This window comes from Tachypleus tridentatus, unplaced genomic scaffold, assembly GCF_004210375.1.
Source record: "Tachypleus tridentatus isolate NWPU-2018 unplaced genomic scaffold, ASM421037v1 Hic_cluster_2, whole genome shotgun sequence".
NCBI classification, from domain to species: Eukaryota; Metazoa; Arthropoda; class Merostomata; order Xiphosura; family Limulidae; genus Tachypleus; species Tachypleus tridentatus.
In genome coordinates this window covers 34,368,212-34,386,776 of record NW_027467782.1, presented here as the reverse complement: position 1 = coordinate 34,386,776, position 18,565 = coordinate 34,368,212, and the positions used below count along the sequence as shown (strand labels likewise).

The following is an 18,565-nucleotide window of genomic DNA, read 5'->3' as shown; positions in this document are numbered from 1 at the left end:
GATTTATTAATCTATTAGAGTACTTTGTTTTAAATAAGGCACTATTTTTTATTACTTTAAGAATACTTGTCAACCAGTATGTACAAAGTATACTTTGTTTTGTTTCTATCTGCCATAAAAAGGATAAAATCAAACACTGCAAATGTTTGGAATTGTTGAATACTTTGTGAAATATACAGACAATGGACACACATTACTAACAATTAATACAAAGTTATTACCGTTGGTTCACTGAACAAAGCAATTGTTAACCTTCTGTTTACACATAGATAACAGAAAAGTAAAATTGAGTTCATCTTGGTGCTACACCTGTTTCTGTTTGTACAACTATTATTCCAACAGTTACTGTCAACAGTTACTGTCAACAGATAATCTTCATTTATACTCATTATTTTATCATTATGTTTAAAACTGGCAACTGTTAATAACTTCTGAATTCTTATATATTGGAAACATGTAGCATTTGAAGATCTGTTCATTTGGGCAAAGTTTAACATTCACTTTTGAAATGATAGTAAAACAAGTATGAATAATGTTAATACCAAACTTTATTTCACAAGTAGGATGTTCTATATTTAATTTATCAGACTATCATTAACATTTCAAAATATGACGTACTAAAAAAAATACAAATGTACATTTACAATATGTTATTGTCGAGAGGCTCTTAGCATGACTGAAGTGATTAATTGTTTTATGGTGTGAAGTATAAATAGCTCAGAGCTTTGGCTCTAAGTGAAACCAAGATTGCAAAAAAGTTAACCTTTTAAACGTTTATGAAATAATTTACATTGAAAAATTAATTTTAACAGCAACTGTCACTTGGGACAAGTATTTTTGCAAGACAAACGTAAACAGTAACTGTTACTGGGTACGTGTACTTTTGCTAGATTACTTAAACAGCAACCATCACTATAAATGGGTAATTTTGCTTGTTACATTCTATTTTAAACCTACACATCACCACCATCAATTAATTTTGAACAATTATAATGATTAGAAGTGATAACTTCAACAGTTTTAACAAGACTCAATGTCAGACAAATGTAACATCCTTAATAAGCATGAACCAATGTGATGACAGTAAAACCAACTACAGTAGTTTCACAACTGCAAATTTACTTTCTTCCAAAGCTCTGAATTCATATTCGTAAAATGACAAATGTGGCACACAGAATATTATACAACATTTTAGTTTATACCTGACAACATGTTCATATTTGATTGTTTCTGCACTAAATGAACAGTGCATATTTCAGCTCTGACTTGTAAAAATTAATATTTCCAAGAGAAGATGTAACAAATACATCAAAAACAGTAGAGAGTTTGGATTAGTGCAACAATTGAAATATTCAGATACTTATATTTAAAGAAAAAAATACTATACACTGTAATAACTTTGAAATACCAAAAATTATTCTTAATTCAACATCACAGTAAAGAAAACATCTTGACAACAACAGAAAAGAAAAAGCCACAAGGGACATAATTTTAACTTGGCTGGTGTAGCATTAATGGAAACCTTCATTTGTTAAATAAACAGTCTGAGTAACATATGTTACTGTGTTTTGGCAAGATATTTTATATAGTTCTAAAAACAAGTAAAAGAAAAGAAAAACATCTGTAAGTAATCCATAACATGAAAAATCTTCAAACCTGCTATCAAAGTATGCTCTACAGCTAAGGAAAATATGGACCTCATAATTCAATAGTAGTACCTCAGATCCAAGGAAATAATAGATATGATGAATTACAAAATTTTCCTCATATAAATAATTGTTATTATTCTGTATTGAGTTTGGTTAACTTACTGTCTTGCCTAGAAAAAAATTATTTTAAACTACGATATATAAATAAAATAGAAGCTTTTCTAAGAGATTTTGAATACTTGTCCAAAAAATAATACTTAACTTTGTACACTTGTCTTTCTACTTGTGTTTCAACAACTATCATCCAGGTAGTTCTAAACTTAAATATTCCATTATATTTTTCCTTCTACTTATTACTACCAATCACTTAAACTGGTATCAAATTGTTTTGTTTCTTTTTCTTGGAAATTAAGTTTCAATGGTGCATGAAGGAAACTTCAGAAACAAACACACTGAGAAATCAGATCCTCCCCAAAAGTGATTACTTGTTGTGCTTCAATTCTTTAAAGCTGTAATTTGTTGCACATTTTGCTGGAATTATTTTAATGATTCCCTTAAAACTGTCACCATACTTTATGAAATTTCAATTTTCTTAATTTTACAGACAATAACATGGTTTAGGTTAGTTTTCATAAAAGAGACGTACACATTGTCAGATGCTGTCACTGTTCGGTGGATAAAATCAGGATTTTTAGCTGAATACTGGCAGCATCCACTCAGGTTTAAGGAATTAATTCAGAAGGAGAATTTTTTCAAAAGAAAGTTTCCAAAAGCAATCAACCATCATAAAACACAAACTTTGAATTCAAGTCTACATTTTTTTTTACAAATAAACCATTATCAGTTACACATAAAACTACCCAATAGAAGTACAGATTTAGTCCTTTTTATTAAAGGAGAATACATTTAGTTAACCAAATACTTTTCACAGTACTGTATTTTGACTATTAAAAGCTGTACTTTGACGGATTCACTGAACATATTCATAAGTTCTTTTCTTCCAACAATACTGGAAATTTCCATTCTTATACAAAATAGACAGAATAATAATAATCCTCAGACCACATATACTGAAGAAATCTAACTAACTGTAAACATTATATAAACAAAAGAATGATTGAAATGTTTTGCAGATATCAGATATTTAGACCAGTTTATCAGTAGATTCTTTGTATGATGTGGTCATACTGAAACAGATATGTATTTTAATTGCTCCATTATAAATTCCTACTTAGTTTTGCATTGCCCTAGGATTATCTTGTTACTTTTGTTATGAGTCAGCCTCTTGGACTTGATCTGAGACAGCACTTCATATCTCAATGAATTTCTCTTGTGCTACCTAAACAAAAAAACAAAACTATCGTGGCAGGGGTTTAGTTTAGAGAGAGAGAAATCAGAAGAGTTCTCTCTCCAACTGGGGTGTTCAGGAACTTTGTAGTTCCTCTTCGTCCCCTTACATGAGAAATGTTTTAAAATATCCGTGGGGTTTTTACTTTATTTTTAACATTTCAAAAAATGGAGTGGTGTATTTGTGAGTGAGAGGAAGGACGAGAGAACTGGACGAAAGCAGCGAAAGTGAAGTGAGCCAATCCTTGGCTCGAGGACGGAGTACACTGGCAGCTGGCGAATTGATTTTGAAATGTACTGTGATTGATTAGATACCCTGTGACTGGGTAAACGGCCCTTTCAGAATAAGGCTGGGATCTACAGGTCCGATGCCAGAGATTTTGCTGTGGGGGGAAGACCCCCCTGTTGTACTACCTCCTTCTCCCCAGGATATTTATGCTCATCAGGATGTCACTGTATGGAGAGTATCCGGTAATGAACAGTGATCTCTTCCTGTATAGCACTGGACTACAGATTTGAAACCTAAAAATGAGAGGAAAATATTACTTTTATGACTTTCAATGCAAGTTCATTTTGCTACAGTTTGAGCATTTGAAATAATATCTTACCATGCAGCTCTGTACCATAGGTAGTGCAAGAGGTAAGTAAAAATGTATCTCAGGATGGCTGGTACAGGTATTAACTCTTTTATTAATAAAGCAGAGAACAATGTTTCGATCTTCTTGGGTTAACCTGAAGATGACTTAAGAAGGTCAAAATGTTGTTCTCCACTTTATTAGTAAAAGTGTTAATACCCATACCAGCCATTCTGAGATACAAGAAGTAAGTTTGTCCAGGACACAAACTTGAAGGGGCATTAATTACCAGCTTGACTAACAAAGTGAACTTTTGGATTTGGTTTGAGAGAACTGGATTTATATGTCTCACAGAGCACTAACAGACATCTGTATGATTTACAAGAAACAAATCTGTTTTATAATGTGATCTGAGATGTATAAGGAGACTATGATAATATGCAGAACCAAAACCTGGCCTTTTGTACCAGTAGAAATCAAGCTTCCAAGACACAACTGGAAGCAGTTATGGAGGATGTCACCATTGACCTTTGATCAGGTGTTCTGTGTGTTTCCCATTTACTATAACAAGAGTATACAACCAATGCAACATGTGACATGCTGAATCACACTGGCTTGCAAATTTTCCTTTATGATTCATTACATTACCACAAATGTTAGTTATGATAAGTTCCACCAACACAATAGGTTGTTGCTTTAGCTTCCACCTTATTAATATCTATTTGTTTTCTCTTTCTAGTATCATGACTTGTGTCACAACCAAGAACTGGTTATAACATAAATCATACAGGAATAACTTTAGCAACCAAATGTTTATTTATAAAGATACAAATGCATGTGATGTTCTAAATGTGTTTTTAACACATTCATAAAACAGTACCAATTACATAAATTTAAATGTTGGATGTCTATAAAAATTGGTTTAGATTCATTTTATCACTTTATGTATGAGAAGAGGGTATAGAAAAAGGCAGATAAGCATTGTTCATTTTACTAGCCTTAATATGAGCACTAAAAACAGATATCAAAGTTTGTCTTAGAAAAATAAAATAAATAAGCTATTATACTAAACATATTTTTTATATTGTTTATACATTTCTTCAGTTATTTCTAGTCAAAAGTAAATATAACAACAAAACCTATCTACATAATATATTAATTTATCACATAAATAAAACAACATGAATAAAATATTAAAATGTGAAAATTCAATTTATTTGGATCTATTACCTTTAAAGCATTTCTCTCTACTTGCAGATCAAATACTTGAATTAATTGGTGCCATATTTCTTTCCGACCATTATACTGAGCAAAGACAAATATCTTTCATGACAGATTTAACTTCTTGCCACACAAGACTTGTCAAAAAAAATTCTTAGCTGCATCTCAACACTTCATTTCATTTCCGTTCTGATCTGTCACAGTGCAGTTGAAATATAGCCATGAAGTCCAGAGAGAGATGTACAATGCTCTACAAAAAGAAAGGACCAAGAGTCGTTTCGAGATGGAACGTCTAGGAAGGGTTTTCTTTGCCATTTCTTAGAATACCAGTTAAAAAAAACACTGAGAAGACAGAGTTTAGGTCCCAAAAGTATAATGGGTGTGTCAAGTAGGCACCTAACAGTGGCCACCAGAAGGAGCCTTGTTCTCGTCCAATGTTTCCAACAGGATGAATACCTGAAGAAAAAAGCATATGCACACTCAAGTCATGTTCTTTACAAAAGAACAGCTATTTCAGAACTTCCTCTAACATCACTTTTTTTAAAAACAAAATACACAAATAACATAACAATGAATGAAATGGACATCTCAGACTGACTATATTGTAAGATAAACATAACAAAAACACTTCAACAGTATTATTAAAGTAAAAGATGATCTATAAATCAAATTATTATTCAGCGAATGGTTAATTGGACTGCACTCTACCAAACTGCATCAAGCATTGAATATGCACTGTGTATCCTGTTACACTTTATAACAAACATATTAAGAAAACAAATCAATTTTAAGACTTTTTTGTTTATTTTTAGAACCAAAACTCAGTAAATAAAAATAATGTAAATAATAAATTACTAATTATATTCAAGTTAAAGAATATACTGCACCTTTCATCAACTAAATTATGGTGAAAAGTAAATCTTTGTATATTTCAAACACAAACTGATAAAAAAGCATGAAACAATGTTTAGAAAGATTCAACAGTTAGGTATAATTATAACAGGAGGTAAAAAAAATTAATTTTACAGTAAGTTTGCAAAGCAGAAGGTACTGATAAAAGTTTACAATAGTTGGGATCTTTTAAAAGCCTGTTTTGAAACCTTTTTAATGGGTATATTTACAGTAACTGTGCACTGTAGTAACTTTCCATGTCTGATGGTGATACTAAAATGTAGGAATTGTTGAGATTTTGTTTTCAAACTTATAAGAACATGGACAATCTTAGTGAGTGGATAATAACTTGAGTAATATAAAGTTGGGTGTGAAACTCTGGAAAGAACTAACGGCATCACTACACAAATTATCAAGTGCACCAACAAAATACATATCACCTTACAACATATTTCAAGAATCACAATCCACTCAACAAAGAATCTAAATAAATAAAATCCATGTTATTAATATGTATTCCTTTTTTTTCAGGTACAGGGCACACGACAGGCAAAACTTTCGCGCCTGTCGGTGTGAAAGTGGGTTTTCTCGGGGCACTCCCGTTTCCCCCCACATCAAAATCTTTAGGCATTGGATTTCTAGATCCCAGCCCAGGCAACTCTTTTGCCAGACCCTGAATCATGCCGTTTGATTTGATCTGGATTTGAATGAATTATATTCATATTCACATCTCCCAACTTCTTCCTTTCGGGACAAGTCCCGGCCTTTCTTTCCACTGCTGCCTTTGCCTCCACCCAAAACAGCATTTAGAGAGACATCCTCCACCCAAAAAATCATGAATAATAACGATAATTAATTTATTAAAATAATAATAAAAAAAAATTAAAAAATCACCACTTAATCTTAATCACAATCCACGAAAGGGGACGAAGAGGAACTACAAAGTTCCTGAACACCCCAGTTGGAGAGAGAACTCTTCTGATTTCTCTCTCTCTAAACTGAACCCCTGCCACGGTAGTTTAGTTTAGTTTAGTTCTGGAAAGAACTTGTATTTTGGATGAGAGGAACATAAAGGCATTGTATAGAAATAAAATAAATTAGATGTGATAAGTAAGTAAACAGACTTCTCAAATTTATCTGTAGAAATTCTGAAAAAGGTATGCTGTATGTGCACTCTTTCATCAAACATTAAGAACCTGCTAAAGTCCTGATTAGATCAACCACACATTGGAGCATATTTAAGGAGTGAAATACAGTCTGAAGTACAAACTTAAGAGTTAAATAACAGGGTAATAAATAAATGACTCTAACAACTCCTATTTTAGTTAGACCTGTACATTTAAAATTCTATTTTATTTTACATTAAATAAAAAAAAACATTTTTGTCTGTCTCCATAGACTAATAATGTACAGCTAAACACAAAACATTTCTTGGCAGTACCTAAGAGAATGCAAGTTAATTAGGTCTAGGGTAGGATGGATCATTAAGTTGTAATTACTTTCAGAACAAAATGCTTATAAAATGGCATAACATTGCTTTATCACCAATTACATGTATATGTTATCAGATCACCTCTGAAACTATAATATACAACTTATTTTTAGCATTTCAAATGATCATATAATAAACTTTTATATATATGTAGACTTGTATATGATTTATTTCATCTATGACCACATGTGTGCTTGTTTGTGATAAACTGTAACATGCACGTGAGTTATACTCATTAACAAAAATATCAATCAATAGACAAAGTCAATTACGTCAATCAACAGAATTTGCAATCTGAAGCAAATCACAACAAATATCAAGCAGACAGCTTAAATGTTTAAAGATATGACTGTTCTATACAATTCATACATTTATATTTGAATAACAGACAAACTTTTGGTTTCACATATACTTTTTCTGAATATGTGCATGAGAAACAATACCTAAAGTATATAATCAACATATATGTACGAAGCTTCCTGTGATCTCATGAAAACCACTCACATTTCACAGGATGATATCTGCTTGTTTTCCATTTGTTATCAACTTACACCTGCAACTTTCTCACATTACTAACTCATATTCAATACAGATGCATAAGTTACATCTGATAAATTATCTAAACATTCGACTGAAACAAGTCTATGTTGTCTCCAGTGTACTGAAAACAGGTATTTCTCATACAAAACTAAAAGCACCAGTGGTATATAATGTTTTATGAAGTCATCACAGTTTTAACAGAAGCCCAATCAACAACACATCCAACTTCCTTGAGTCACTATTTCAGAACAATTTCCAAAATTAAATACACTAAAAACAGTCTGTTCATCCTTCAGTAATAATAATAATATAGAAAACGTAACCAAGTACTTTCAGAGATACTTTTCAAAATAAATACTCTACACAGCTATTAAACATTCACAAACTCTCTTTACCTACTTCGAAATGAAACAGCAATAACAAAGATAGGACAGTACTGATAATCCAAATATATCCTTTATTTTCTCAATACTAAAAAACATATATCTAAATCTTGATACCATTTACTGTTTACTCATTCAAATTGTCTTTTTTGAACTTATAAAACACTACACACAAATTTGTGAAAAACCTGTCATTTATGGTACAGTTCTGAATACAAAGAAAAAAAGAAAGGTATTTTCTGCAACATTTATAGTAAACACCTAGGCTGGAGTCCTATAATGTTTAGGCATAGTCATAACAAATTCAGAACTGCTAACCAGGTGGAAGAAAACTAGTCAACACCAGAATCACTTAATAATATGCTACTTGTAACCATGTAACCAAATATCAGGTATAAGATTCACCACACAGCTGAAAGTATGTTCAGTAGCATAAGCTAGTTTCAGACTACACTTTATACCATACACTGTAACAGAATGTAAAAATTAATAATTTGGTAGTAAAAATAACAAGACTGAATAATTAATACTAGTTGAAGCACCAGAGCCAAACAATATTTATCTGTGTTTTTAAGAGTCAAAGATCAGACACATGTGAACAGAAAATTGCCAGGTGACTTATCAATGATGTTACTTCTATTTTTAAAGAAAATAAAATAGTTACTCTAGAAATTGCAGACCAGTTAATATTTGTTACATTAGTATGTGAAGAATTCTCAAAACATCTAATGAAATAAACTTGGCAAAAATTCTAATGAAATACAACATATCTAGGTTATCTTGGAGATTTGGTTAGTGTAGCATAAATAAGAAAGGCTTATTTATAAATAATCAATGGTTTTACTGTCTTGAAATGTGTACATGTTCTACAGTAATTCCTGTACATTGAATCCAAATATGATATCCATTTATCACCATCACATATAGATTTTCCACGTCATATATACTTCAACACAAGTGATTTATTAAAATAATGACAACTAATATTGACCAAGTAGTCTTATCAATCTATCTAGAACCCACAAGAAACACACAATAAAACACATACATGTTCACTTTAGTAAATGAAATAGTAATTTCATCTGAGTTAGTTTTTTCTACTCCACGATTTGTAAGACATCCTTATGTGATAGAAAAATATATATATATATATATATATATTATTTTTGAAATTTGCATATATGAATTATGGCAAATCTATAAATAAAACCAAAACTTTCATGAAGTTCAAATTCATAAGCCTGTGAAATCAGTTAAAAACATTAGAATTTCCCTCTTTTCAACTACACTATGTAACCAAATTTTTACTTTTTCTTCTTCCTGGGCAGAAAATGTTATTTCCCAATGGCTCATGCCTAAAGTAAATGGAAATGACCTATTTTTCTCTACAAACTGCTTTTGTGACCTGGGAGTGTATAACCAAAACATAATGGAAGACTGTATTTGGGGGCTAATACTTGAAAGTGATTTATATTACAGTCACAAATCTAAAAGAAAACTACTCACTTCTTAACATTTGTGTATAACTTTACTGTAGATACATGTGAATCTTCATACATATGTTGCTTTATTCAGACCTTATGTAAATGAAAATGTGCAAATTTGCCTGTTTTTACATAGAAAATAGGTTAGTTTCTAAATTCATTATCCAGATCACAAAAGCAAAGTTTGAAGGGAATAATGGCCATTTTCTGTACTTTTACAACATAAGTAATTAAGAAATAGCATATGCTATCCAGGAACAAAATTTGTGTTGCATAGTGTTATCCAAATAATCAAAATATTATCATAATTTAGTATTACCATTGTGAGTTAAATTCAAGGTTGCTCAGCTGAACTAATTAGTATTATGACATGTGAAAAGAATCAACTGATCAAAAGTGTAGTATTTCTCATTATTTTATTTTTATGTCAATTCAAGTACCATGAGAGAACAGCTCAAGAGTTTAGTAAAATAAATTAATGAGCCCAATGATCAATTAATTATCAAATTCAAATAACTTTCTTGCTCTAGTGAAACATGCTTTCATGAAGAAAATCAAAGATGATTCATTGAATGTAAATCTATCCTTATTAATCTATCAAGTCTTATTTTTTGAAGATTTTATTGTAAAGGTAGTGGACTGAGAGGTCTTTATTTCAAAAACTAATTGGGCTGGAATTTGCTAATCGATTAATAGTCATACCTCATATCCTTAATAGATAACATTCAACCAAACGATTATTCTCATAAGATACATAAACAAACAAAAATACTTATGATATTAAATGTTGGATTTTGACACCTGTGGTGGGCACAGCAAAAATAGCCCATAATGTGGCTTTGCATTTAACCCTTACTGTTTCTTACCACTGCTCCCTGTTGTGTATACTAACAACAGCATCACTTGACTCTTCCAACCCTTCTGTTGTACATACTAGCAACAACATCTAGTGTATTAAGTATATATGTAACTACAGCTGATATAAAATAGTATAAAACTGACTTTTATTAAGTACAACTTTTTCCTTTGTTTTAGAAGACCAGTAATTTGTATAATACAATCACATTTAGTTCTAATACATTCCACATGTGTGTGTGTGTGTGTGTGTGTGTATTATTACTATTTACAAATAAATCTTTAAATTTCACTTACTTTTCTTAAAACACACAACAGTTACAGTGATTTATGACTATTATCTTAGTTTCACTGTAAATACCTACACTATCTATTTTTTAACTTTTCCTGTATATAAAACTACACTATCAGTATTACCTGACAATAAGTAGTAAGTGTGTTAAATTAACAAATCTAGCATGTATTGCTGAATGAATTTAGTAAAGCTATTTTATGATATCTTTTTATCATGTAGTCAGTTTATTATAGATTAACCTTCTGGTAACAGGCATATGAAACTGTAATAATGAAATAAAACCTACTCAGAGTAACTGAAAACACCTAATTACAGTTCTCACAGTGAGTGTTAGATAAACTTAAAATGGTAAACTGACTCTGGTTCTGAGTCTTGTTCTCAGATTTTACTGATTATTCATATCACATCACAATTAGTAGTAAGTATAAATACCTACTGGAAATACTGTGTAATAAAAGATATAATCTGACAACCCCACATATCCAACTACAATATGGATTTGTTTGGGTGTTTCAATACTGGTTTTAAAATACTGTTATTGTTACATAATGCAATTAATTACTTTTAATTTTGTAATGTTAATAAAAACGACACACATGTAAGGGCTCATTTCATGAAGCTTACCTAACAATGAAAATTAGAATGAGTAATTTGAAATGTGAAAGAAACTAAAAAAAACAGCTAAAAAGTAACATAAATGGACATAAACATTTATAAGAAAATGCTTCTACAGAAATTAACACTATCAGAAGTCAACGTATACTGCAAAGTTGTGTACGGAATTGTGAAGTAATTATTACAGATCTCTACCAGCAACAAGTTATGAAAATGTTAACGTGCACTTGTTTTTCTTACCATCCTGGAGAGCTTTCTGACATTTAAGCAACCAACAATGGATGTATAACATCTTTATAATATTAGATCTACACAGTTCATACACTTACTCGTAGAGTACCAAGAAAGATACCATCAAACACTCTGTATGCTTCCTAGAGATGTACAGCCGATGACTAAACAATTAACGTATACAGTCACAAATACAATAACTTCTTTCGAAGACTCTCTCATTGATGTTTAATCTACTTAAAATGTATCCTCCATTATGGCTAAAATAATTAATATTTCTGTTATCTTAATATTTCAGACACAGTAACACCCCTTATAAACATAACCTTTCATGGCTAAATCATTTCTAAAATGCAAGCATACACACTTATATATGTGTGTGTGTATATATATATATATATATATATATATATATATATTATTTTATCAACTAAAATTAAAATTAAAATATTAATTAATGACATACAGTATTAAATCAATATAATAATTAATAACAAACAATATTAAATTCAATCATAAATTAATAATAAACAGTAATTAAATCAAAATATTAATTAATAAAAACGGTTTGTTTGTTTTGGAATTTCGCACAAAGCTACTCGAGGGCTATCTGTGCTAGCCGTCCCTAATTTAGAAGTGTAAGACTAGAGGGAAGGCAGTTAGTCATCACCACCCACCGCCAACTCTTGGGCTACTCTTTTACCAACGAAAAGTGGGATTGACCGTCACATTATAACGCCCCCACGGCTGGGAGGGCGAGCATGTTCAGCGCGACGCGGGCACGAACCCGCGACCCTCGGATTACGAGTCGCGTGCCTTACGCTTGGCCATGCCGGGTCCTTAAAAAAAAAAGAAAAAACGGTATCAAATGAAACATTAATTAGTAGCATACAGTTTTAAATCAAAATATTAATTAATAACATAAATTATTAAATTAAGATATTAATTAATAACAAACAGTATTAAATTAAAATATTAATTAATGACACAGTATTACATGTAAGTCACATATAAAGGAAATTTATGCTCTGCAGGTTAAAGTTTAAGGATCCTTAATATATAGTAGACTTAGGATAAATTTTGCAAACACTGATTGATTGAATGATTAATTGGAATTAAGTACAAAGCTACACAATGGGCTATCTGTGCTCCGCACACCTCGGATATCAAAATCCGGTTTCAAGCAGTTAGTCCGCCGTACCAGTCGGGACGTTTTGCAAGGATAGTTAAGACACAAAGAAGAATGAAAAACTCGAACAAATGAGTCATGGTAACTCATACAACACTCTAAGTCACCTCTCAGCTTGAATACTGTACAAACTACATCACAGACAGTACCGGATATAAAGGGGTGCAACCCGTGCAATAGTGCTTGAGAGTGTAAATTCAGTGAAATGAAGAGAGAAGATGAAGGGAAACTCTCCAAGAACCCACGATACGTTTATAAACACGTTGAAAAAAATCATATTGAATGTTCACATTTCCACATGCATCAAAGCAAAAAAAAAATCAAATAAAAATGTGAGAGATGTTCTACTTCTAATCCACTATAGACATATTATGAGAAATAAGTTAGCTGTTTGATATAATTTAAGTTTTACATAGACAAAAGACAGGGGAGTAAATATGACACAAGTGGTGTCAGATAGTAACGCTATACAAGCTATTATCTTTGATAGTAAATAATGTTAGATGCTGGTGAGGTGGAATTTATTGTATTGGTGTGTCATTACGTAACACAAAGAACGTTTATCTTGTCACAAATGTTTTTTACTGCTCCCATACTATTTTATCGAATGTATTTCCATTACGACCTGACGAATTCTGATATCGTACAACCAATATTACCGTCATTCGCGTATGCAATAGTAATTCTGAAGAGGTCAAGATGATATTGTTTTCTTTTTATTGGAAACATATGGTATAGTTTCAATGAAAAGAAAGATTTAAAAATAAATCATTACAAATCTCATCGTCGTGTGGTGTCACAAAAACGTCCAAGAAAATGTGATATATTTTTATTAGTTTCCTTTTAAGGTTTACTACTTACTGTTTAATTGTTTGTGAATTTTTGGTAAATCCAGCTTCCCCTAACCCCTATATCATGTAGGTTTATATTTCAACATTGCCGTTAATATACGTGTTATTCATTACTTTAACAAACAGTATCTTGACAGGGTCTTGTAAAGCAGGGGGATGAGAAGGTATGCATCCGCTTACATTTTAAAATAATGTGAGAAAATATTTTATACTAAAATCATAAATCATTAAATAGTTGTTGTTTTTGCTACACATATAATTATAGCATAATATTTCATTATACAATGTTCTCTAATTCCTATAAAAATACACATAATCACAATGATCGCTGAATGTGAAGGGAGAAGATAAAACAGTTTCTTTAATTCCCCAAGAGTTATATCAGTTTTGTAGTCACATAAAGGTACTCATTCTTCTACTTTGATCAGAATATCGATTTTCTTATTTTATCCTTGTGTTAGTGCAACGAAAATATTTTATGTAAAATAAGTCACCCTTATTATATTTCATTGTTCACACGCTAGTTGCTCTATAATTATATTTATTTAGCAGAACCAACATTACAACCACCATTAGACTAATTAAGGTGTTTTTGGTGTGAGTTTCAGGCTCTAGAAGTAAAGATTCGTTTGAATAAATGTTTAGAAATAAACGTTTAGTAAACACACTTATAGAGAATCATTATAGCCATTCCAAGAAAGCATGTTCAAATATCTTATTTTACGCAAGTGAAAATAATTAAGTTAAAGTTTACTTAAAACTAATATTAATGAGAAAATTCATTCGTCAACTTTTGAGTAAATACAACGTTAAGATTATACAGTTGGTAAAGGTTCCAGATCCTGTTCTTCTACAGTAGAACCGACTTTTTTCTTGTCAATTCTTTTAACTCCATCTCTAGATCTTTGTGTGACTTCTAAAATTAACAACATTTACGAGTTTAAAAAACACCTGTAAGCAACAAATATTTTAGATCTTCCACACTAAAAAAAGTTGTATCCATCTTTATAGAAAAAAACTGTTTTCCTGCCTCGTTATAACCACGGTAACCTAAGTCACCTGGGAGGTAAAATACAGAGTAATGGACTAATAAAATGGACAATTTTGTCAAAGAGTTCACATTGATAGTGTTTGTTTGCAATATAACACATTCACACAGCTGAACTGGACAGATATCCATTGGCATCTTATGGATTTACTTTTAGTAATTTCGAAAGAGCTTATATCCTACAAAGCTCTGTGCAGCAAGAGATGTAAGACCTGGGGGTATCTCAAATAATATTACTATTTCCTGAGGTGTTCAGATTTGTATGCTCGACTCATGTATATATTTGTAGTAAACTTTATATCCACAGATAAAGTATTTATACATCTTTTTAAAACAGATACGATCTGGCAGACACCTAGAGATTTTTGGAAGAAAACAGTAGCTTGGGTTTTGTAATGCACTTTGTTTTCTATTCGATTTGTTTTTTTAATTTCGCTCAAACTACTCGATTGCTATCTGCGCTAAACGTCCCTAATTTAGCAGTGTAAGACTAGAAGGAAGTCAGCTAGTCATCACCGCTCACCGCCAACTTTTGGGTTACTCTTTTACCAACGAATAGTGAGATTGACCATCACATTATAATGCTCCCACGGCTGACAGGTTGAGCATGTTTGGTGTGGCCGGAATTCGAACCTTAGATTACGAGTCGAACGCCTTAACCCACCTGGCCATGCCGGACCTTTTCTATTGAAAAAACGAATAACTACTTTAAAAATATCGTGAAACTTTCACGTTCCTTTGTGTTTTCAGCGTTTTACAGGGTTTTCTTTCATTTTCTTTAAAAGTGTGATTAAGTTTTCTCTTACATATCCTCTAATTAAATTTAAATCAGTTTTATCTTTACTAACTTTAATTGACCTGTACTCTTTATTTTTATAATTTTAATCACCAAAGTATAAGTTTCTATAATTGTATCTCTTCTTGCTGCAGTGTACATTAGAATTTTGTCTCTATCATCTCACTGACAAGGACTCGAATGCACTTTTATCCTTTCACTAACAAATACTAACATCTGTACAGTTTATCAAAGTACATGTTTTGTCTGTAATAAAGGTTAAAATATTGGATATACTCACTTCATTATTGATTAGTTTACTGTTTCTTACTTCTCATCCGTCTTATGTTTCTGATACTAAAAGTAATTATAATTTAAATTACAATTATTTTCAAAATCAAGTGTAGTTATTTCTCAAGACCGTTAATAGTGTCGCATATCTTACTGTACACATTATTAACAACACACAGACAAGTTAATTTGTTTCATATAAGATTTATTAAATTATTGTGAATGTCTCAAGACAGTGAATTTTTTCCGACGACTTTACTAGGAAATGACAAAACTTTATAATAAACTTATCTTTTCCAAACAGCGGGTTTTATGAAACCTCTCAGGGATATTCCGTGATGTGTTAATTAACTGCTACATTTCAGTCTATGTTTTTATGAAAAATCTAATTTAAGCAGAAGATGGTGATAAGGATCCAAAGGACTATGAAGACCTTAAAAGAAGAATATTTTGCTTTCCGTAATTAAAATAATATTCAAAATTACTAGAAGTACTTCTGTAAGGTCCCCGAAAGTGTTCTTCATAAGTAAATTTAACCCAAATTAAGGGTGTGAAATATCTTTATTTTTTGAAATTCATAAGTCACTCTGGGTTGAAGTGTAGAGAGTGTAGAGTACTTCTCGTACCTTTTAATGACGTCACGACAGTACAAATTGCAACGTGAAAACTTCTCTTATGTGACGTCATTTTAGTGTCTGATGATTACCTGCTGGACAATTCCACTGTACCGTGGTGCGAGTAATTAAAATACAAGAGTCCTCCAGGTTACCTTCGGTTTCTTTTCGGGGAAATAGCATACTTCAAATAAAATCAAGTTTCCAATTGTGGTTGAGTCGTGGAGAACCTAAAGATTTCACAGGTGGGAATTTGAATTGAGAAAACGAAAACGTGATCGAACAAACCAGTTCTGTAATGTTGTTAAGAATTTGTATGTGTTTAAAGAAATTAGGATCAGCTAGCAAAAAAATAGCGCTTTATAGCTTTACTCGAATGTTTCTAAACAAACTATAGGAAGTGAGATTAAATGTATTAATTTTATACATATCATAAGTTATATTACAAGTTTGAATTAAGTTCAACTTATTTGCATATTACTGAGACTGTTGCAACTGTATGGGAAACATATTCTGATTCAATACGATATCTGAAGTTCACATTTTAAAAGTTACCGTTTGAGAATACCATTCAGTATCAGTACTGCTGATGGGAGGAATAACGTAGTATATAGTTTTATTCGAAATTTTGCATAAAAGGCAACTGTATTTTTTTTATCTGCACATTTTGTTTTTTCATGTTTTAACTGTTTCAAAGAAGGCACATGCCAGTGTATACAACCCTTCCGTAGATTTTGAGAAACCTAAAACAAATAAACAATAATTGGAGATTCATTTTAAAATAATTATTTAAATACAACCTTGATATAAAACAAGAAGTATTGTACTATTAATTCACTTTTCAGCACCAAACACCACATAGTCCCTAATTTAGATTTCAGCTGATAATGTTCTTTAAAAATAAGTTTCATTTGATGTTGTAATATTAAGAGTATTTTGTTTATTTACCATGACATTCTGTGTTTATTTGTAGTGCATAAATTATCATTAAAACTGATAAATCATTTGTAATAATATTGCATTTTCTAACGTTATTATTTGAATAACCTGGAAAGTGTTACAAACTAACTATGATTTCCAAAGCAGTTAATGCTTGTGTGTTTGAAATCAAGCACAAAGAACTATCTGTGCTTTGTCCACCATGAGTATCGAAACCCGGTTTTTAGCGTTGTAAATCCGCAGACATTCTGCTGTGCCACTGGTTGGGGGGGAGCAGGAGTCAGTGTTGCTTATGTAAAGGTCTACAGCATATGATCATATCATACTAGCATTTGATCAACCGTAAATGTTTAAGGAAACATCTCAGCTCTAATGTAAATATGCTCAAACTTGTTATCACTAAATCAAATCTTATACAAGTGCGTGATTTAGAACAGTAAAACAGAAAATAATTAATATGATAAAAGTGTACTATAAGATACCATACCCTCTTCTGAAGAAGCATCCGAACCTCAGCGTCATCATTCCGTTGACAGGCCGCCATCAAAGCCGAGAGACCTGGGGATTTAGGATGGCTGGCTAGAGGATCGTGACCTATGGTTTCCATGACAACAGACATAGTTCTTTCTCGAGATTAAGTACTTTGTTTATAACTCATAAACAAGTGTCACTAGTGTGGAAAATCTGTTATAAAAACATATACAATAGAGAAAAGTGTATACCCATTATAAAAAACAATGACAACTTAAGATAGTTTTAAGCATGACAGTTAACTAAGAAAAACAATTGATCTATATAATGTATTGGAACATTATGAAAATGTTTAAAATAGTAAGAGGTTTGTTCTGCAGGAAAACACAAAATACACTAATCAATAACAGGAAAAAGTCAGGACGAACATAATGTGATAATCCAGGCTGATGTCAGGTAAACATGAAATGGGAACCACAAGAACAGTAAGAAAACCTTTTTCTGGGGCTGAAGAAACATATGTGTTGTTGTCTACCGGGTAAAAATAAATTCACTATGATATTTTATCCTGGAAAAACGTTAATAATCATGTGCTATACTTATGCTGTTTGTTGAGTTTTGCACAAAGCTAATCGAGGGCTATCTGAACTAGACGTCTTTAATTTAGTAGTGATAGTAGGGAAAGTAGCTAGTTAACACTACCAAACGCCAACTCTAGAGCTACTCTCTGCCAACGAAAAGTTGGATTGACTGTCACATTTTAAGGCCTCTTTGACTTAAAAAAAAAAGCAAGCCTGTTCGTTGAACCG

General features: G+C 31.4%; 1 long non-coding RNA gene across 1 annotated transcript; it reads right to left on the bottom strand.

Annotated features, from left to right (window-relative positions):
• Positions 1-532: 532 nt before the first annotated feature.
• Positions 533-11,930, bottom strand: LOC143242584 (uncharacterized). The gene is made up of 3 exons (XR_013022965.1): positions 11,677-11,930; positions 4,802-5,248; positions 533-3,518 (listed from the first exon to the last, which is right to left on the bottom strand). It is a non-coding gene; the product is annotated as an uncharacterized LOC143242584 (long non-coding RNA).
• Positions 11,931-18,565: the final 6,635 nt, after the last annotated feature.